At 40.3% G+C, this 21,995-nt stretch overlaps 1 long non-coding RNA gene across 1 annotated transcript in view; it reads right to left on the reverse strand.

Moving 5' to 3' along the window:
- Window positions 1–21,916, reverse strand: part of LOC310726408 — a 43,112-nt gene extending 21,196 nt beyond the window's left edge. The window contains exons 1-3 of the long non-coding RNA XR_014533743.1: window positions 18,935–21,916; window positions 18,021–18,587; window positions 15,349–15,501 (exon numbers count right to left, since the gene is read on the reverse strand). This is a non-coding gene — a long non-coding RNA (uncharacterized lncRNA). The remainder of the gene's footprint in view (window positions 1–15,348; window positions 15,502–18,020; window positions 18,588–18,934) is intronic.
- Window positions 21,917–21,995: the final 79 nt, after the last annotated feature.

Below are 21,995 nucleotides of genomic sequence, written 5' to 3' on the forward strand. Positions count from 1 at the left end.
GGAAGTTATACTGGTCGGGCGCAGTTTTGTGGATTTTGTGTATCTATGTTTTTGTATTGTCTGTTTGTACTGTATGCACTAGTTTGACATTGTATGTGGCTGGGACTACTTACTTTTAATCCTTAGCTCTATGTTGTGTGATGTAGCGCTATGTTGCTCTATATTTGGCGGAAATGTGAAACATTCACAGCAGGTCATTTCAAGTCAAGTCAAGAAGCTTTTGTTATGGTACCGATCCAGCGCTGGTTAAAGCGGAATACGACCTCAGTCTTAAACTCTGAAATATTTTACAAACGCATGAATTTTATAGAAGCTCTGATGCCCTAACCTTTCCCAGGATTCTGAAGCAGGAAAGGTTTGATATTAGATTTACTATTGACAGCTAAAAAGGGCAAAAGGTCAATTCACTGGTACATGTTTTGAACCCTTAGTTGATACAGGAGACCAACCCAGCCATTAGGGTTGCACAAGCCAGTGCACTTTTAGTGCCAGTCCCAAGCCCGGATAAATGAGGAGGGTTGCGTTAGGAAGGGCATCCAGCATAAAAACATGTGCCAAATCGAGTGGCGACCCCTAATGGAAAAAGCCGAAAGAAAGAAAGTTAATACAGGAGACCGAAACTTTCTAAAATTTTCCTCTAGGTTTATTCTTATGACTCATTTCGAGCCACAGATTTCGTTCAACTTTCGGCTTCAATCTTGGACAGCGAAACGGAATTTTACAACTCCCGTCGTAGCACGGCTCCGTTTCACATACTCGCCATCAAGCTCAAGCTTCCATGACAGTACAGAGAAAACAAACCATATTTTTCGATCCGCCACCAGACTTATTGAGCAAAAGTCACGAAGTATAGTGGGACATGTTCGGCTCCCTCCGTCAGGTTTTCTCTCCTTTCTACTGGATCGGTGCGACAGGGATGCTGTCATAAACATCCTAATTGGGTAGTCTGAAGCTTGCAGTATAGCGGAGCCTCTCAGCTTATTGCTTTCACATCAGCTACATAAAACAGGGGACAGGGAGGGGGGGGGGTAGATCATAAAAGCATCTTGAAAATAAACACCCGGCACAATAAATCTTTCCATGTGTGCATTGCCTAAGGTAGTCACCCTGAAAGCAATTACTATTGAATGGTGGTTATGGATAAAAGCAAATTATTGTGGTGGAGAAAGTAAGTCAGTGGAAAATCAGGTTCTATTGTTGCAAAAAAAAAAGAAAAAAAAAAGTTATCACTCTATACTGACTTCTTTCAAATCGTTACAAAGCCTCTGGTGGAATCACTGGATACAACACCGTTTCATGAAAACGCAACCGATCCGTTCGGGAACAACAAATACAAATGGCACTACTCTAATTCGATTTGCCATACCTTATAGTCGTCTAATGGCCAAAACAACACAATGTTGTCTGGTCAATACAAATCGTCTCATGACCTTTTCCATCACAGTAATGCTTCTGCTCGAAAGAGAAAAAAAAACGTACGAAGGTTTATAATGGAGGCATTGTTGGCGTCTGCTGGAGTGCCAGACACCTGCTAAGACCTCGTGGATCGACAGCTTGGCTCAGTTTCAATACGGGATCCATACCGGCCTGTCAAATCTCTAAGAACCTTATTGACGCTGTGATGAGCTCTTCCTAAAAGGGCTTGATTCAGTCTAGACGGCATTTTATTTATTCATTTATGCATTAATCGCGACGCAAAGTCGAAGGCAACGTAACTTCTGACTTTGCGGCAAACGCTGTTTTTTGAATCATGCTTTAAAAACTTTCATGCGCTGTAGAATTTGGATCTTAACTCAGTGGGTAAGATGTTGGACTTTTGTTTAGAAGATAATTGCACCACTAAGCGGCCTCTCACAAAAGCGAGTCCACCCCTCAAATTTCTACCATTTTATTACCTTTTCTCAAGGGTCAATACTATAGAAATGAAACTTGGATATATTTAAGGGTAGTCAATGTGCAGCTTGTAAAGCAGTAGGGATTTACTGTCCTCTGAAAAACAACTCGGCCATTATTGTCTAAATAGCTGGCAACAAATGTGAGGACCCTCTCAGTGAACATGTCAAAACGGTGTCCAAATTTGTCAGTATTTTGTGTTAATTTTGGATATCCATATACACAATATACCGCTGCGGCCCGGGTTCAATCCCCGGTCAAGGAACCAACCCCAGCCATTAGGGTTGCACAAGCCTTAGTGCTGGTCCCAAGCCCGGATAAATGGGGAGGGTTGCGTTAGGAAGGGCATCCAGCGTCAAACATGTGGATGGTCCGCTGTGGCGACCCCTAATGGGAGAAGCCGAAAGAAAGTTTATATACAATATACTTATATAGAAATGTACCGCATATTATATTTGACCTCAGTAGTTGAACAATACTTGTGATTTTCTTTCGATTTCCTGCTTGCAAGCAGTTTCCTTCCATAGAAAATTGAACATACCGATGCATGGACAAGTTTGTAGACGCCTCACCATAAGATTGTGCTTATTTGCTGTTCTAATGACCGCCACTCTTCCGGCGAAGGAGGCCTGGGGTTCAGTCAGCGTTCATGTTCATCCCAAAGGTGTTCAATAGCTTTAAGTTTATAGCTCTGTAGAGGGAGATCTTCCAGTCCAACCCATGTAAAAGCACCTTCTCATGGAGATTCTGGATTTGTGCACAGTATCATCGTTATGGCAAAGGTGGTTTGGGTGTCCTAGTTGGAATAAGGGGGAAATTTCCCAATAACGCATCCCAATACGTCCTATATAATTGTGTGCCTCCAACTTTGTGGTATATTTGTTTAGAAGAACTGCATGTGGCTGAAAAATGTTAGGTGTCCCAATATTTTTTTTATCCATACGACATCAAAACACATGACTGGAGTTTAGGGATCCGAATCGTTTTTCACGACAAATCAGTGACGTTTATGAGAACAAATCGTGGCGTCAATTATCAATTACCCGACATGGAAACTCATCCTCCGAATTATTATTTACCAAAACCAATCCGATTTCAACCCCTTCGAATTCCCTGAAATAAAGGATGATGCCTGGAATCCTGATGCTCAGCTTTCCGCAAAGAAATCAATCCTGACTGCAATCTTCGGCAGCCTTGATTGATGTCATCTAGACGGGGTTTGGGGGTAATGTAATGAATAAAATGCTGCGCTATCAGATTCGTAAGAAGCGCTCACAAGGTAATTTGCAGCAGATTGATGGAATAGATTTGGATAGGGTCGTGTTGGCTTGCTGAGGTCTCTTGTGTGGGTTTTTTTTTTTTTTTGCGTACCTACTTCAATTATTTACTTTATTTGGCAGGAAGATCACGGACAACTGATATTTACATATTGTATACACAATTTTGGAACTATGCGGGCACAGCAGTATCAGCGCCAACTGGCTGTCGATATCGGAGATACCGCCCGTAATCTGGGATTCTCCGAGTCATGGATTTATAGTTAATGAATTCCTGGGCCTTTCAACGTCAATAAAGGCGTGTTTGAGGTTACCATGGTGGAGAGATGTGATTTAGAGTGTGAATGCTCATCTGTTCCAGCCTCCTGATGGCTTGGACCGAGGCTGGCCTGCCGGGAAACTGCCTGTCAGATCTGATTATGTGGCTTGGCAGTGGGAGGTTGCTTTTGACCTCTTGGACCGCTCATTTTTTAAACGGGTGAGTACAGTGGACAGCCCTCGCTGAGTAATCGGCATCCGACGAACCGTTGATGAATGTGTTTGACTCTCTCGCAGTTGCCAAGGAGCCAAACCCCCAAAATGGCCGAAACTCTGAGCAATAACGCTGCATGACCCCTCAAAGTAAAGGAGAAGACATAATACGTCCTGAAGGTATAATATACATACACATTGTTTTCAGAGTTATTTAACTCTCCTCTGTATAATACAGCAACTTCCCTGACATTTTCTCTACAAACATACAAAATAGCTTTATTTTATGCCAGATGTTTTTCTAATTTTATACCACGATTATACACAAGAAGCACAAAAAACACCACGGAAATGATTTTACATAAAGGAAGCGTATTAAAACAGAAATGGTGAAATAGCTCAAATTTGAATAGGAAGCTGCAGAAATTAACAGCTTTATAGAGATATATAGGTTTAAAGAAATGCATTTTACACAGGAAGCACAATAAATTTTTAAGAAATCCCTCGATTTTATATAAGGCACCAAGGAAATTTCTAGTTTATACAGAAAGCCAAGGAATTGTCAGGAAAATTGCTCTCTTTTGTATTGGAAGCCCAAGAGATTTCATGGATCCACCAGAAACAATAGACTTTAATTTAAAACAAAAAGCACCTTTTCTTTTTTTTATAGGACGCACTAATGATTTCCAGGAAATTGCTGCATTTTGTAGCATTTCTAGTTTACAAAAGAAAGGAATTTTCATGGAAATGGAGCAATTTTATACAGGAAGCACTAGAAGTGTAACACATATACCAGTAATGTATCCTAATTGAATAAGACCACTTTCGTCCGATTCATTGGATAACCAGCATGTTGGAGTTGGGGATTATTCAATTGAAATGACCGCTAATTAAAGTGAAATTGAATTCCATTTTAAATGAGATAAAAAGTGACAATTGTGTTCAATTTCATCAGTCCAACGATCTAAAAGAACGATCTACCAAAAAAAATGCAAAAAAAATTTTTTTTATTGTTCACAGTAATAAATAGCACATAATGACTCTGCTGCCGAGAAGGAAAAAGCGACCGAGAAGGCTGTGTGTGTGTGTGTGTGTGTGGTGTGTGTGTTTGTGTGTACGTGAGACGGGTATAATGAAGAGCAGACAGCCAGCTAACAACTTGATGATCCCTGATCAAACCCCCATCTCACATGTGGCTGCACACTGTCCACCTTCATCCATCATCTCTCTTGCAGCTGCAGTCGGCCATCACACCTCCTCGTCACCCCGCATGCACCTACGGCGCTGTACGTCTCTGTAAACTCGGCAACCCGTTTTAACACTTTTGCTAGGAGGACATTTTCCCTTCACTTGAACCAGAAATCACAAACCTGTTCCAGCATGACAATACCTCTATGCACAAAGACGAGTGGCCTGGGTTCAATGCTTAAGATCCCACCACCACTATGATGCAACTGCTGGGGCGCTTTTGATCAAGGCCCCCAAATGCTCAGTTGTATGTATCATCTTTTTTAGCTGCTTCGTTAGGTGGCGCCACAGCGGATTATCCATCTCCACACTACTCTGTCCTCTACATCTGCCTCTTCCAAATGAACTACTTGCATGTCTTCCTTCACAACACCCATAAACCTCCTCCTTGGTCTTGCTCTTTTAATCCTTCCTGGTGGCTCCATCCTTAGCATTCCTACCGATATACCCCATGTCCCTCCTCTACACATGTCCAAACCATCTCAATCTTGCCTCCCTTACCTTGTCTCCAAAACATCCTACATGCGCCGTCCCTCTAATAAACTCGTTTCTAATCCTGTCCATCGTCGTAAATGTTCTGCTAAATGTTCTGCTTGCTGTTGAAGTGACGCTGAACTGTATGTTGGCGATCAGTAGATCCACCAAGTGCCAATCAAAAGAAGTTGTGTGCTCGGCCCTGATTGGAGGCTCGCTGAGTGTTACGTTTTTATCCGCTCATAAATAAAAAAGAAAGACCGATTGTGCTAAATGTCGAGTTAAAAAAATATGATATTTGACATTTTTGATCTTCATCACCGTCCACCACTGGAAAATGCTGCAGAGCTCAAAACCTACTGAACAACTTTTGGGTTGAATTTATTATGTTGACTGGGCCTCCTCACCTACATCTCTACCCAACTTTCCAACGGTTATGACTGCAAATGTAAACCGAATGTGGAATGTCCAAAAAGTACAATCTTATGATGAGGCGTCCACATTCGTCCATTCGGTGAACTTTTAAAAATGGCAAAAATATCCTTGTTATAATGAAAATGTGGGGAAAAACAAGTATTGCTCACCATTGATGTAAACATAAAATACATTTCTATGTAGCTATTTACAGTATCATTTAACTAAAACCCTCCACAACCACATTCCTCTGAGGCTGAAAAAGTGGGACGTTTCGTGCATATTGATTCAAACCCTGAAAGTCTTGACTGTGGAGGCCTTTTCAAGCTATTGTTTTCCCTCACATGTAAGGGAAGGTAGAAAAAAACGAAAAAAGAGCCAAATCGTACATTTGTACGTCTTTGTTTCCGATCGAGACGCCCATCGCCGACTCCATTAAGCGAACACCCGTAGAATGATGTATTTATCTCCGAGCGAGGGTGAGGAAAAACGCACCGTTCGTGAGCGCAGTCGTCTTAATGAAGATTAACGCGGGCGTGCGAGTCCAAGGTGATATTTTATTTGGTATTAGACTATCAATTTGCTAATGTACAACTTTGGAGAGCCGGCTCCAAATAACAACGTGACAGGCGCTGGAAATGGATATTGATTATAAAAGGCTGATGGTGGATATTTTTTTTCTGTTCCTCTCTCTTTCTCTCTCTCTCTGCCTTTTTTTTAAAATATATTTCTTTCCTCTCTCTTGGTCACGCCATAACGTCTCATGCCCGGGCAAAGCATGATGGATAGGCGAAGCCGATTTCAAGGCCTGAGCATCAAGAAGCACACGCTCAAAAGCCACCTGATCGAATTTCGCTTCTTTTTTTTTTCTTCTTTTTTCCACGCAATCTCTCGAATATCCCTATTGATTTCCGGCCCCTGGGGCAAGTTGTGAAAATGGACATGGACACGAATAATTGAATAAATATGGACTCAGCCTTTAAATATTTCTCTTTGTGCCGGAGAAAGGCCTCGGAATAGAAAAAGAAACCGTCTTTTTGAGAATAATTCAGTTGGATTGAAAGCGAAATGACTCGGCTTACGTCACATAATTTGACATCTAAGAGTACAGCACTGGACCAGGCAAAGCTAATTGCTTGAATAGTTGATCTTGTTTGGACAATACAGCGTCGGACGAATTTATGAAACCGACACGTGGCATTACGTGGTGTACTGTGAAGGAATGACCTCGGATCTTCAGCTACACCATTTGGACGAGTACGATTACATGAGTGTCTCAGTAATTCGCTGCGATTGATCATTGATCATTCAAAGCGTTTGACCTCTTGCCATTACTAAGTGTGCTTATAGAACGGCGCTGTTGAATTCTCGATTCTGATTGGCTGTTATAACAGCAGCTCTGGTAATAGAACAGTCATCGAAATCTTGGGTTTATATGAAAAGGATTGTTTGTTAATGGTTGAAAGTTATCGCAGTTATACATAGCTCCTCGCTTATTAAGGGCCCAGCAGTGGCAGCTTGGTGGTGCTGGGATTTCAACCCATGAACTTCCGATCAGCAGAACACTGAGCTACCACTTCCCTATGTTTCCATACAGGTAGTCCCCGAGTTACGATGGTTCGACTTACACTTATGATAACGATATGAAAAACTGTAAAACTATTGACGTGCGCCATTTAAATTTCCGTACGGTACATTGTGACGCTGCAAAGATGTGCATATCCCACTTTGTGAGATGCTTTATTCTTGTCTGCATTCAGTTAAGTTGTTCCTGTGTCCAGCTCCACCCTCCACTCGTGAACCGGCACTCGTCCATTGCCATATATATATTATATATAAGGAGGAAAATTGGAAGACCGAAGAGGAGGTTTATGGATGTGGTGAGGAAAGACATGCAGGTGGTTGGGGTGACTTTGCATTTGAAATCCCCGGGCTGTGAGTAACTCGCGAAAAATCTGATGGTTGGCGAGAAGCCGTGAATGTCTCGAAAGTTCAACTTCAAAACAGACTTTGTACTAACAAATGACATCAAAATGTTAAAAAAACAACTGAATTATTGTATTATTCATTTAAAGTAGTAAATAAAACGTATGACAAGTAATTCACAATTCTTGTTGAGTTTACACTACAGTACAATTTCCCTTGAAAAAGGAACCATCAAAAGGAGAGTTGAAACCTCACGCGAGGGGTCATAAAACCTAAACCCCCACGACTATCGAGGTTACACTGTATTACATATAATTATACACTGTAAAGTACATTACAGTAGTGTAAATTGCTCTGTTTTGCTAAATTATGTACTTTAACTTCAATGATTAACAAATGACAGTAAACTACCTCATACAGATTGTACCATTACCATACTATTGATACCATTGAACAATGGTTTAAGACTAGGCCATGTCTTTACTTACAACATTGAGCCACAAGGGGATTAGTAAAGCCAAGTACTGAGGTAGGGTGAGGAAGCCTGTGGTGTAATAGGGTTGAGGTCAGGGCTCTAACTCTAAGAAGCTCTTGAGATCTTCCACTTCAACTCATGTCTTCATGGATGTTGACTTTGTGAAAAGGAACATTGTCCTGCTGGAAAACGTTTTGTGTCTTCTAGTTCAAAGGGTAAATCGAATGCTTTCACATTGTGTGCCTCCAAGTTTGTGGAAACAGTTTAGTGATTAACGATATCTGACTGGAAAAGTCGAGCGTTCATATGGTGCATCTCCTACAATGTAGGATTAGTGGAGAAAACATTGCATGTATCTTGATCACTGATTGATACCCGATAATAAATAAATATACGATTTTATAAACGAAGGGTTTAAGGGTTGAGAACATGTTTCTTCCGCCTCCATTAAAGCTGCTCGTTCTTATATCATAACCCCATCGCACCCATTTACTCCATTCTAATAATTACCTCGATTTATTTAGCAATGCCTAAATACCACATGCTAACTAGAGTAGACGTTTTGTCCTTGACATTTTCCCTGCATCCTTTTTTTTTCCGTTCATTCCAAATACCTGAATTCTGAACCAAAAAGAAATAAATCACGCCTGAGGGGAGCAAAAAAAACACCACATTATATCGATATATCAAAAATACGTTTCATGTGGCAGGTGTAATAGGCGTCTTGTCACTTTTCCTGATAGGACACTTACAGTGACAGATCGGGGACATAAAGTGATTTCTACATTTCATTCATGGTCGTGTGGAGAAATCAGGAATAAACCATTATGGGATGTGCTGTTCCAAGGAAATAATCAATGACTGGTGTGATACTCGATTCCTCTCAGACCACATCAGTTGGTTTTTTTTTTTGTTTTGTTTTTTTTAACGTTTCTGAAAGCCAGGAGTTTCTTTTCTCTCATCTCTTAAAATGAATAAATATGAAATGTTATGTATTATGGTACTGGGGAATTTTAAAGGGGCAGATTTACCTCAGATTTATTTTAGGATGATACAAAGAGCTTAAAATGGAGACTCCAAAAATGCAAAACAATTACAACTTGATGTGAGCAGCTCCGACTGAATGGATTTAAAATCTGTTTGAACAGGGTTTGGTGTAGACCTGGAAACCTGAATTTTCCAACCATGTGGTTCTTCCTTAAACCTTTACACATTGAGGCACTCCCTTCACTTGAATTAGAAGATTCAAACCTGTTCCAGCATGATGATGACCTTGGGATAAATCGGAACGCTGACTGCACCCCAGGCCTCCTCACCTCACCTACATCAATACCACTTTACCATCAAGCACAATCCAACATCTGGTGGAACATCTTCCCAGAAGAGTGCAGGCTACTATAAGAGCAAAAACGGTATTTGCAGTAACACGAAAATATTTGAAGCGCATCAGTGGTACATTTGAAGTCAACCATTGGATAAAAATCCATTCAGATAAACAAAAATGGCTGAATTCGAACGTAACTACTGACTATAGAGGGGACGTACGGTGGGCTGAATCTTCACAGAGCCAGATGGGCTACAGTCAGGCGATTTTTTTTTGTGCATCTGTAAGGTGGATCGCAGCTAATAAAGAGTAACAGAGTAGCTGTAATAATCTTGTAACGAGGGATATCATTTGACTGTGCAGCCAAGTGTGGTTGAAAATTAGGGCCTTAATTCACTTCAATCTGTGTTTCCTGTCTCGCCCACACCAACGCTTATGTTCTGATCTGCATAGTAATTAACAGCGAAAGGCTGATTAGGAGGAAACGGAGGAAGAGGATTTCACTTAACTATTATGCCAGGCTTGGGCAAATCAGCAGCAGGATGCCCAAGATTAAAACATACAAGGATTTTATATATATATATATATATATATATATATATATATTTTTTTTTTTTTTTTTTTTTACTTGCTATAAAGGTACAGCAAATATGGTATTTCAAAAAGCACATGCCATATGGTTGGGTGTCCATAAACTTTTGCCATATAGTGCATGTCTGATGATGCTATTTAAAATCCATTTTTTTAATTTAGACTCATATCCAATGCAGTGGTGGACAGTAAGGAAGTAAATGAAATGTGTTTGTGTACTTAAATAGCTTTATTACTTCTCTATTTTTTAAGTTTTCAAAGTGGAAGTCCAACATTTTGTAAAATCAGTCGAGTCACCAATCAAGCTCGGTTTTAAACTTGTTCTGATTGGCGCTTGGTGTATCTACTGATCACCGACATACAGTTCAGCATCAGTTCAACATCAAGCAGAACATTTAGAGAGGAATAAATGATGAAGGAACTGTAGACTCGAAGTCGACGCAACACCCGTGGCATTATGTACACGATTTTTTTTTAATTAGCTGAGAAGGTTTTGGGCTTGTGATCATTTCAATCAGTATTTGACTCATTAATATCATTCTATTAATAGATCAGTGTGCTGGGAGTCACATTAGAGTTTTTTCACATAAACTGAGTTGATTAAGAGTCTGGTGACAAAAATGATAAAAGGAAGTTATAGCCATAATAAATCTTAGTACTTTGGATACTTTACATTTGAAGCAAAAAACTTTTGTACTTTTAATGGAGTCACATTTGACCTACTTTAACTCAAATACATGGTTTGAGTACTTTGTCCACCACTGATCTCATGTCTCATTGTGACATAAACCATTAGGCAATTTTTTCTGAACTTTAGTGCATTACTGACTCCTGTGCCTCAAATCTGATGCCAATCCAGTGGCATATTTGACTACAATTTGTAAATGAAATACAAGTCTGAGAATTGCTAATATCTGTACCTGAAAGTTTGATCATACTCGATCCACCAGTCAACGAAGATTTTTCGAGTAGTGAGAAAGCAGGGGTTCGGCTGTCTTGTTGACGGCATAGTCATATTCCCATACGGTCGTAAAAAATTTCCAAAATCTTGATTACAACCCAGTTCTTTGTAGTAACTTAACATCCTGTATTCTCAGTCAGACAAATTGTTTTCTATTGGGGAAAATTGGATTTTTGACCTCCGTACAGGTTAGGCTTTTTTGGCGTCTCTAATAGGCAGGAGGATCTTTATGAAAATCGCATGCGTCGAAGCAAGCCTCGGGTAAAGTTCGAACAAGTTGACAAGAGTCGAGGCAGCATGGGCTATAGCGCAGCTGAGGTTCTGCCAGGTATGAATAATGGAGGGCAGAATTGAGCAAGGACTTTTACCTCTTTGGGCAAGGTTGGAAACAGTAGTGGTATGGGGATGATGGATGGACCACAATGCCCTCAGTATGTAGAATGCTAATTTTGGTCATAATAAAAGCCAATAAAGGAATACATCTGTGGAGATAAATGTATATTTGGGATTATAAGATTCCCAAATTTACATCAGTGCATTGGAATAAAAGTTAACAATGTGATGTATCGATTAAAGAAAATTGTGAATCCGAAAAAAGTTGACATTTGTATTGTTTGACATATTTGCATCAGTAAAAATATTTTTTCTTTATATACAATTTGTGCTATACTTTTATTATTCACAAAAATGCCCAAAGATCTGCGAGTCATATATTAAAAGCACGTGATTTGCAGCCAAGTGGATTTTATATAATAAGTAACACCAGTTTTTTTTTTGCCATTTTGATCCCGCATAGGTTTAACACGCTTCAAACTGTCATAATTACATACAACATATACACATACATATTTGAAAAGAATCAACTATCAAAATCGTATAAAAATCTTTGCAATGTTTCACAACCAAAAAGGTTCATATGCAAACGTATACCATCATTTAAATCTCAATAACATTTGTAGAAGATTCTGTACAGTCATAAAATATCTTAAGCTCATAAGAAAGCTTAAAATTATGGCATATTGTTGAAACTAAAGAAAAAAAAAACTGTTTTTCCATTGTATTGTATTGCATTGAATCTCATTGTGTTGAATCTATTTGAAATCGGATTACACTGCACACGGCAGAACTTGCACTGGATTCATGTGTTTGAGGAGAAAGTAGAGAAAGACCTCGAAGTGTCACAATTAAACCCATGTTGGAGTGCCAATTTTTACTTCCTCCAACACTTCGGGAACTCCATAATACCTGGTGGTGCAGGGAAACGGGAAATTTTGGAACTAGGAGTTGACGATTTTGCTGCGTCGGAAATTGTTTGGAACTGGTGCAAACCTGTTTAGAGCCCCTTGCCATTAGTTATAATGGAGCAGTGTGGGGCACTGGTTCCAAACAATTCTCGATGGCCCCAAGTCGCCAACTCCTAGATCCAAAATTTCCCGTTTCCCTGCATCGCCCTCTATATACTGTATCACCCATTACTTACGTGTGAATGGATTCAATCTCAGAACTTGCATGTTCGCCACAAATTCTAAGTTAAATTTTACATTACTATGGCACCAAAGAAGCTTTTCTTGGAAATAATGATTAAACCATCACCAATCATTAGCACCAGAATCCTCGAGCATGTTACAAATAACTCGAAGACAAGCTGTCTCGATTTCATGCCTTCGTTCCTGTGTGTTTTTCTTTGTTTTAACAGCCACATGGTATGTAGATTTGCATTCTAATGATGTATGCTAACAAAGCAGGAGACCTTCATACTTGATGATGTCATTGTTAGTATATCTGTCAGCAGTCGTGTCGGAAGTGCATGTTTAATCCTCCGCACAGACTCATGAAATCATGTATTAATATTGTAGAAAGCTCCTGGGCTGAAGACAAATTTGACAACTCGGCTAATTTCCTTGCTCTTAGTTAAAAAAAGGAAAGAGAAGCAGAACGAGTTATACATGGAGGAAAAAAACGTGGCTTGAATGGCACAAAAAAACGTTTAAGGTACTTGTACTGGATCATTGCACCCTGTAAACCACAGTATTATTTTTCTTTCCATACACCAGTGGCTTTAACACAATGTTGGAGACATATGGAAGGGTGAAGGCAAATGGTCCATCAGCAGCATAGTTGAGTTTCCAATGATTTTTGCCAAAGAGAATCTGCTTTTTTATTTATGTTTTTAGGGGTGAAACCATTCTTCCAAGCACATACCAAGCACAAGCACTTGGAGCACAGATTTTTTTAACTTGCCTCGAATTTTAACTAAGACGTTCTGAATTCTATGCAAATTAGGTCAACTCAAGTGTATGGCTGGAACGATTCCTTATTGCACACGTGGTCCAATGGAGGAATATCTAATATCCATGGACCCAAATAAATGTGTAGAAACACGAGGAAGCAAAATCAAAGCTGGGAAGGAAGTAACGATTGTTGGCATCTCTGATGAAGGTCCACAGCAAGTACAGTACAGAGAGCTTGGCTTGCTAATCCTGCCTACAAAAGCAATGTAAACAGTGTATAGCGCATAGACTGGACTTTAGATTAAGGTTTAAGCAACAAACAAACGTCTCGCTTTACCTAAACAAAGCCAACCATGCTTGCAGTTTAGTGGAAATTCCTCGGAGGCATCCGAATGCTTGTAATTAAAGCCAGAGTGTGGAACGTTTCCAAAGGGACAACTCAGACGTTTCACTTCGAGCCTTTTCTCTTGAATCTGATCCCATGCAGCTTTTTCGTTTCTCCAATGACTCTTCGGTGATTGGATGAATAGCGCACTGGGCGCCTCGAATGTAACACGCCATTTAAATGCCTGATGGATGTTTCCTTACCGACAGGCTGGACGTAGTGCTCTAAGGTTACAGCACGTTTGGGGGAAAGAAACGAACACAAGAACACAAACCTGTTATTTATTTGGCGTCCCTCATTCCTGACTAGCATCAGTCGTGCTCGTTGATTGACTGCCAAGGTCGATTACCTAGTTGGCTGGAGATCACTTCAATCCCTGAGTAGGCGTGACTGAAAGACATTGATCAGCCCTTCAAGCGTCCCCTCTTATCGGCTTGGTCTGACAAGACGGAAATTGTGGACGGGTCAAAGATTGGATCTTCGGAATGCCTCTAATCTGTGACCGTGAAACTGGAATTGACCCAATTGATTACAAAAACGGATTCGGAGTTGATGAGAAGGCGTGGGGAAGAAAAAAACATCTACAGTATCTATCTGTTTGGAAAGCAGTACGTCAAAGGCTGCAGTTCAAAGCATTTCGGTGTATAAATTGATTGCGTTAGGATCTATTTAGTGTATACATAAAGAAAACAAATATATTCAATTCACAGATTTGCCTCCAGCATTATAACCAGCTGGCACAGCAAGCTCTGCACACAGGAGGTGAATGGAAATGACCTTCACAGTAGCTTCAGTGGAATCCTCAGAGGGGGAAAAAAGTGAATTTTTCCTAATAAATGGATCATTCAAAAATCTGGCAGTCATGTAGAAGGACTCAATGCTAAAAGGCAAGTTTTAGCATCCATGCCAATGGTGCAAGGACTTTCAAGGTTAATTTGTATGCTTAAAGTGACCTATTCAAAAAGAATGCCATTTTTTTAATTGTCAGGCGTTTGGGCGCTGTTTAAAACTTTTCAAATCACATGACTTGTGGAATATTCCAAACGGTTATACAGGGGTGTATAAACTACAATGTACTTTGATTGATGTTTTTTATAACTGAACAATGAACGAAGAAAGAATACAAATCAATCATATTTCGAGGTATGAGACCGTTTCAGGGTCGTTTTAGCGCTTTCGATACGCCTTATCTAGTCCGAGGCGAATTTGCTCGGTGTAACAAGCTACAGTTCGAAAGTGGCGCGTCCTCATTCGTACGTGATGATACGATGAGAAATCGCGCGCCCTTGTCCCGTGGCGAGATTGCTTTTATAGCAGTCATCTTTCCTCTGCTTTCCTTTCATCTCCGCCTGCTTGGAAACCAACCTCACTGACGGTCCTGACAGAGTTATAAACTCGGATCAAGTTTTCCGCAAGAGCGGCGTTTCGGGTTTCTTTGCCACAAACGACCCGTTTTTACACACAGACACACACGTGTGTGTATATAACACACATATTTAAATCTAAAAAAGGCAGTGTACATTTAGTATGGAATTGCATTTGTGTCTAAAACTAAAATATACAATGGGGGAAATCAAGAAAAGCACTTTGAAACTGAAAACAATGAACTCCGGGGCCTCAAATCTTATGAGGGCTTTAACCTGCATTCTTCATGAAACCTGTGTACTTTTTCACCTACCGAGTTTTCTTTTACTCCTTGTTGGAACAGACATGCTCCTGAGCTACTAGTGATCCTGTCCCTTTCTTCTTTTCCGGACCTGCCCGACTCATCCCGACCTCTAGATGGAGTTCTCTTCAATTCGAGACACTGTGGAGGGTTGAATTCAAGAACCTGTGAAGATTACCAAGAGATTTTAGACTCTCGTGAACACTTGAGTGTCCATCAGAGAACAGCTGATGACTTTAACAAATGTGTAACTTATCAATAGAGACTTGCTGTTGAGGATCAGCAGGGGTTCTGGAACAGTGGTTCTGGCTCTACACGACACAAAAATCTACACATCCATCTACCTATTCAAAAAGTCCACCCACCCACCCATCCACCCATCCATCCATCCATCCATCAAATCCCAATCTCACGGTCGAAATGGGGGCCCGAAAGCTACCAATAATATAAAAAAAATTATCCAAAGCAGAACCGTCAGTGATTCAAAGTTTCCCAATTTTCTGTCTCACAAGCTCACTCATCACTCATAATATATGAAAATATATAAAAAAAAAACATCTCCATTTGTTATTTATTACTCAATGCCAAATTCTCTCAACGTTTGTCTCAACGCTCCTCCACGGCGACATAAGACGACTCTTTTTAAGATCGTTCGCCAGCTGCTGAGAACATCTGTTAAGGCTTACCGAAGAGCGAGACCTCCAAAAAAAAAAAAAAAAAATCTCCAACCAGAGGAAAATCTCTCGCTCTCGCTTGCCGTTCTTGGTAATGTAAGACATCCTTAGCAATCGAGAAAAAAAAAAAAGATTTATTTAAAATGGGGTGAAGCCAATGGAGCGTAATATACCGCATGTGGAGGCCTCGGTAGCAGGCGGCTTTTTTTCTGTACACACAGTACAGCGAACTGGAAAACTAACCGCAAGGACATGAACGTGTGTTTCTCACTTTTTAGGTGCTTTCTCATGCGTATAATTTCAATCCAAGTATATCTTTATATGTTGTAGAGATTTCCGTATGTATGGAATAATCGATACGGAAATTTTCCAGTTTTCAATCTGCAGTAAAACAGATTAGAAAATTTTAATGCCCCTTGACCACTACTTTAGAAGACCAACCTAACCTGACAAATGGACCTAAATATCTCTAAATGCTTCCCAACACTGGTATTATCCATCATACTATTCTGCCTTCTTTAATTTTCTTTGTCAAGTTGTTGTGATCCCTGAGACTATCAGCATCTATTACTAGAAGACAAACCTGTTCCAGCATGACAATACGCAAAGCCAGCTCCATGAAGATATGCTTTACATGGGTTAGAGTGGAAGATCTCCTGCTATAGAGAACTGACCTCAACCCTATTGCACATTCATACCTGACTGGACAAAAACCTTGTTGCTGAATGAGCACAAATCTCCACAAGCTCACTTAAAAAAATTTGTGGAACATCTAAATGCGGACTAAATGTTGAATTGGATGTTCAAAAACCACCTACAAATCTTACGGTCTGGTAAATACAAACTTTGGTTTATAAGAGTGTTTATACACCAGACTGCACTTCGGTTCTTGACATCTCAAATGAGTCCCACTTACAGAGAAAACCTCTGAGAAAAGACACTTTTTATTGACTTATCCTGCCATGGCCACACATTGCATTGCATTTTATTGATTGCATTGGTCATTATTCCTGAAAGTAGGAGCAAGAACTAAGTTATGTTAATATATTAATAATGTGATAGTGAAGAATGGTGGTGGATGCATCATGGTCAGAAATATTCTTTAACCACTTGATTCGCTTCTCTGCTGGATAGACTTTTGAAATGTTGCGATTGTTCTTTATTCTTTAGATTTTATTATTAATTTCTTGAATAAAAGATTCAATATCAATCTAGGGAATATTCGACATTTGATTCTTTTTATACTAAATCTTGATTTTTACATTTCTGGAACATTTTGTTCTGTATACGTTTTGAGTCTGGTTTTTATTCATATTTATACAATTCGAACTAATACAATTGGTTGATCACAGTCAAGCTAATTATACGGTTGCACCAACAACCAAATGTACTGTGTTTACAGCAAAAAATAGGCAAATCCTTATGCAGATACGCAAATTTTATGATATTTTGAATACATTTCTGACAATGTTAGGTAACACTAAAAAATGTGAAAAGGGTGGGTGAATACTTGTGCAAGTGACTTTTTATTTTTAGGCCTGCACTGTGCATTCTTCCTTGCATGGGTTGGTGTTTTGAATCAGCTTTGGTGTGTAAGCAAAGAAAATGCAACAAGGCTCGAAATTTACTGCACACACTTGATATATAGAAAGAAAATTGCTTTGAAGAAAAAGAGGAAGAAGAAGAAGAAGAAGAAAAAAAAGCAAGACTTGGCTGTTCTCCCAGGAAACGATATACGGCAATACTGACACTATGGCTGGCTGGTCAGAGGCTGTTTTATGGTGCTGAAAATTGATTGATCAATGCATATATTTGATCAACGTGAGCCAAAAATCGAACTAATTTATTGTCAGTGTGTGCTGTGTACACCTTTTATACTACCAAAGGCTTACACGCTAGATTATGTATAGGATTGTTAATAATGCTGGCTTGGTTCACATTGATTTTTTTATTGACAAATACAATTGTTTTGTGATAATGAAAAGATAGGAGAACATAGAGCAAACAAACCTGAGCATGAGCAGACATGACCCAATAGCCAGCTTGGAATAACAAGGTGAGGCAATGAGTGCTGTGTAGGGTGGCGCGATTCAAAATGATAAGGAACAGGTGTGAGTGATTAGAGCCATGTTACATGTTGGTGCAGTGGCTGAAGGGAATCGTAGTCCAAGGCCATTATTATAAAAAAAAAAACAAAGTGCCCAAGTTCTACGAATTTGAAAGAACTTAGTCAATTGATATAAATGTTGCTAGTTTGCACCTATAAAATGTGCTCCACGCATAATTCACAATGTTGTAGTTGTCAGCAGATGTGCCTCAACCAAAGTGGATTAGAGCAACTGCTAGCTTAATGAAATAAAATGTAAAAAAGCCTGTGATGGGCTTAAGTTTGTTCTCGACTCATTACGAAGTCAGCATGCAGCAGAGAGAAACAGCATAAATACTGAAGAAAATACTTTGAATTGCCCAGAGTTTGTGGCCGATGAGCCAAAAGTTTCCTTTATTAGCAAAATAAAATACCTGATAATGAACCCACTGTCACCTCAGAGTCCAATTCTTGGCCTATACAGGAAGACGCTACTGCTGCGAGCCAGCCGCATGCATATATTTTGCATTCTGAGACGCTATTCTGACCACGCCCGCGATTTCATCACGGACAAAGAGCAAAAGTGAAATTCTGCGTTAAAACTGGGCAACTCTGACACAGAGAGGTTTGACATGACATAGGCCGATGCTACAACAAGTTGTTCGAGGTGTTTCGAGTGGCAGGCACACTTCAAGAGAGGAAGAATGTCATTGGTAGATGACGAGAGATCGGGAAGACCTTCGGAGAACGGTTCACCTGATCTCACTTTCGCACCCATTCTACTCACCAGATTTGGCTCCTGAGGACTTTGCAGGTCAGAAATTGTTGTTTTGACCACATTGCGGAGATCCAGACACATGCCAGATGTGGCAGGAATGCTGCGAGCGATGTATTGCTGTGCCAGGGGACTATTTTGAAGCTGATAGTGTGTAAACATAGATAAATAAAATAGTTTCTGTGCGTCTCAAAACTTTTTAATACCACCTCATACATTGTTCAGCCCAGTTTCTGACGTAATCTGACACACACAATCATGCCATGGTCACTTTTTTGACATTTCTGGCGTTTGGTGTAAAGGCCTTGACATGTGTCTGCAGCCACCACATGATTGGCCAATTAGACCACTGCAATAATATATAACTGTATAGCAGCTGCCTTCAAAATTAAAAGAAGAACATTTGCTTAACCTGGGTAAAAACACAGGAATTATGACAAGGAGACACAAAAAATTATATTTATCAGAACTGCAATAATCAACGAACATACTGAGTTTTAATTGTCACCATGGTGCTTATTTGCCGTCGCTCGGTTTGGAATTCGTCGAAAATCTCCAGCAGAGCGTGACCTTTCGCTGTGTTTGCACATCGATAACGTTTTGTCTTGACCTGAATGGGATGAGAATGTCACTCATTCAAATCCCACTCAAATTGACTTCATATTTGCTTTCCTATTTACAAGGCTTGGCTACATCAAAATACGTAAAATACTGGCATAATATTGGCCTGCGAGATAAACTTGGATTCAATAATAAGTGCATCTCGTTATGATCTCTGGATTTTCAGAGCATGTATGCATAGGATTTAGACAATTACGGTTCAAGCAGGGGCAACACAGCAGGTAGTGTTGCTGTCTCACATTTCTGGGGTCCTAGGTCAACCCTGAGCTGTGTTGAGATTAGCATGTACATCCGTTTACTCACAAATGGACTGACAACACTAAAATGTCCCTAGGTGTGAATCTTGTAAGACCTGCGATTGGAACAGCTGACCAAACGAGTTAAATAAACCTTGTTGACTTTGCTTTAAAATAAATTCTGCCTTTTGCACCAGCCAAGTCAGAACAAATCGGCTTCTCATGTTTCCGTGTTCCTAATCCTGGAGGAACGCGATCCCTTCGAGACCCCACTTGAAAAAAAATTTTAATCCAATGCCAGTTGTGCTTTAAGACTAAAGGGCAAGTCATCCGACCCAAATTCAATCCTCCTCAGTCCCCCTCTGTCATGTTGTCTCTAATAAGCAATCATATGACACCCTGGATGCTGGAGAGTAAGACGGAACCAAATGGCCAGCTGTCACTTAGGAGGAAAAGATGGATCGCCTCACGATAATACGCCATTTTATCATCTCCAAAATTGGACGCATGCGACGGATCCCGCCGGTTGCGCACCGTACACTACTGTACATGCCATTGATCGCTTTTAAAATGCATATCGACATCATTGGAAAAGGTTATGTGGTTCAGTGGCTGCGACCCAAAGGGTTGCGCGTGATTGATGGGCCGAAAAAGGGTATGTGTATGATGCTGGAAAGTGCTCACACTCCCATGCGGTAGCCAGGTCTCGAGGGTGTGCGGGCTAATTACCCCTTTCACTCATGCTGTCAAGCAGTGGTTTGGGTGTCTCTTAATGTGAGTGCAGGAGGCATTAAAGTAACACAGGAGCCCAGTTTCTATAGATCGCTTCTGACCTCCAGAAGCCCCTGGACAGGAACTCGACCCCTGACCTGTTGACTTGCACTAAAACGGTGCCTCTTGATGCTGACCAAGCTTCCAGAAGCTCTAAACTATGCAGAGCTTAAGGTGTAATGACTTGTTTAGGGGAACAAAGCAAAACAAAGGGAGAACTCTTACTTTTTTCACTGTGTTTAACATTTGATGTGGTCCTTTGAACATTTTAATTGAACACCACTTTGTTTTGAAGAGCTTGAACCTTAATACCCCTTAATAGTACATCTTCTGCACCTTTAATGTGAATCTTTCAACTGGAAATATGGTGACGCATAGTGAAATATGCCTTCATGCATCGGATTTGAGCACTAATGATTCATGACCTAGAAAACCGTGTTGCTCTCTCACAGTTCTTGGGTTCTTGGGTCAACCCTGGGCTGTGTAGAGGTTACTTTTGTTCTCTCCCACATGATTTTCAATGGACTGAAAATGCCCCAAAGTATGTATATTGACCTTGGGTCTTGAAGATGACTAGCTGACAAGTAACAATAAGAGTGTTAACCAAACCTTGCCCCGGGGTTACAACAATAAAAAGAAAACTGTACCAACTAAATCAGAGCTGCCAATACATTTGGGATAAGAATCTTCATGGGCATCTGTGAGCTCATATGTGTAAGAAAGAGACAGAGCTTTACTGCGAGTGTGTTACCTTGCCAATTGAAGCAGCATGAGCAACAGTTTGTAAGGATCTCTTCGCTGGCAGCTGGCTAGCGATTTTTAATTGGGACATGACCAATTTCGGCGAGAAAGTTGGGAAAACTAAAAACAAGCAAAGATTTATGGGGTATAAATATTTTTTTAGGTACCAGGAATGCTATATTCTCTTACAACAACAATAAATCAGCCTAAGAGCTTTTATTATTTGGCATTATCAGTTGTATTTTGTTATATTCCCCCTTAGCCAATATTATCTAATTGAACTTGATCCCTGCACTGCATTTCCTATCCTGTGTCGTCTTGTGATTCTATTATCAGAGGCTACCAGCTAGAAGACGAATCCATCTCAGCTGTCCAGCTAACGATGGGTGAAAAATGGCCCTGCATCCTGCACAGGGACTCTGTGGGTGTCTGTGTATGTGTGTGTCTGGGAGGTAAGACAGAGGAGAGAAATACAGGGTGGGGATTGGGGATAATGGATCTAACATTGAGTGACAGCGAAGGCAGTAGTGCTTTATGTGGCTTAGGAAGAGCACAGAGGTGGCTGACCCCTCCGTCATTCCCTGGAGAGAAGCCTGGCTATCACCGGGGGATATACCATTACACTCCTCATAGGTCAACAGGCATGTCTGGTTAAAAATTATGGTGGGGTTCAGTTCTGCTTCCACAAGACCTTCAGAAAACAAAATCCCTGTCTATATTTTTACAGTTTTGCAAATGCACCTGCACGATTATCT

This window comes from Silurus aristotelis (genome assembly GCF_946808225.1).
Source record: "Silurus aristotelis genome assembly, chromosome: 5".
NCBI classification, from domain to species: domain Eukaryota; kingdom Metazoa; phylum Chordata; class Actinopteri; order Siluriformes; family Siluridae; genus Silurus; species Silurus aristotelis.